Here is a 1,228-nt window from a genome sequence, read left to right on the forward strand (position 1 = left end):
AGGTCCCCTCACCTTGTAGAATAACAAAGTATGAACAGCATGTCAGTGAGGTTGACCTTCCTCTGTTGGATACCATGTTTTTACTTTCTTTTCTCCTTTTTCCCGTATTTTCTCTGCTTGCCGTAACTATGAGAGGTTCAGCAAGTTCTCAGAACTTTTGCAAGTGTATTTGATATATTTTTATTTTCTTGTCCATTGTTAATGTTTACAACATGTTTTGTTATTTGCAGGATTTTATTAAGGTCTTGGCAAATCTGACATTTAGAAGCTCAAGGACCTGCTTCTAACCTCTAACTTTGCCTGCCTTGACTTTTAGAAAAAATGTCAGGCTTCCCTCACTTCATTCTGAGTGTTTTTCTAAAATTAAATGTGCTTGCTTTGCAAATACAGAAGGTACTATAAAAGGTACTGTAATTCCCATCTTGTGGACAAATAAAACAATGCCATACCAAATGTTCTAAAGGTGTAGAATAAAATCTCTCTCGCTTTTGTAACTGTAGATAGCTTGAAATTTCAAAATTCATGTGCCTATATACCTGTTTATCAATTTCAGACTAAACACAGTACAATCTACCATGCACAGATCAAGATCAGGATTAATTTTGTAGTTACATTTTTATTTTAAATTAGCAAATCTGTAAATGTGTAAAGGTATTATTTGTGATTGCAAGAATTGCTTCCTGAATTCAGGTGTACCCTTAAAACAAATGTAGTACATTTTCTTTCGTGGTTTTGGTTGTGGAGCATAGATCAGATCACAGAGACATGATACTTGATCTCTGTGGACAGATTTTTGACAGTTTTGTGAAGAAAAACAGTAGCTAGTTACATTTCACCGTGTTTCTACAACACTTGTCAATTGTACCTCATTCCAAAACCTGTTTTAACGTCTGTGGGACCCAAAGCCCAGGCCCTAGTTTTGAAATGTTCCTGTGGTGACTTTTGCACGTAAGACCACAAAGATTAAACCTTGTTGTCGCTAAATGCAGCCCTCTTTTAACCAGTTTCTGCTACTTTTTTTTTTCTGTTTGCTCCAGCTTTTTCCCTTTTCTTCACTTTTTGAGTGTTTGAAGTTCTTAATCATTTTACTTTCTTTTTCCAGGTGTAGAGGGATTCCTTGTGGAATATAGGATACCCCAGGAGGGCTTGGGCATCCCAGGGCTGTTACAGAAGTACCCCTGATGGGGCCTCAGGCTGAAAACAGGCTTGAAAGGCCCCTGCCAGCCAG

This window comes from Corvus brachyrhynchos, unplaced genomic scaffold (genome assembly GCF_000691975.1).
Source record: "Corvus brachyrhynchos isolate BGI_N302 unplaced genomic scaffold, ASM69197v1 scaffold229, whole genome shotgun sequence".
Taxonomy (NCBI): domain Eukaryota; kingdom Metazoa; phylum Chordata; class Aves; order Passeriformes; family Corvidae; genus Corvus; species Corvus brachyrhynchos.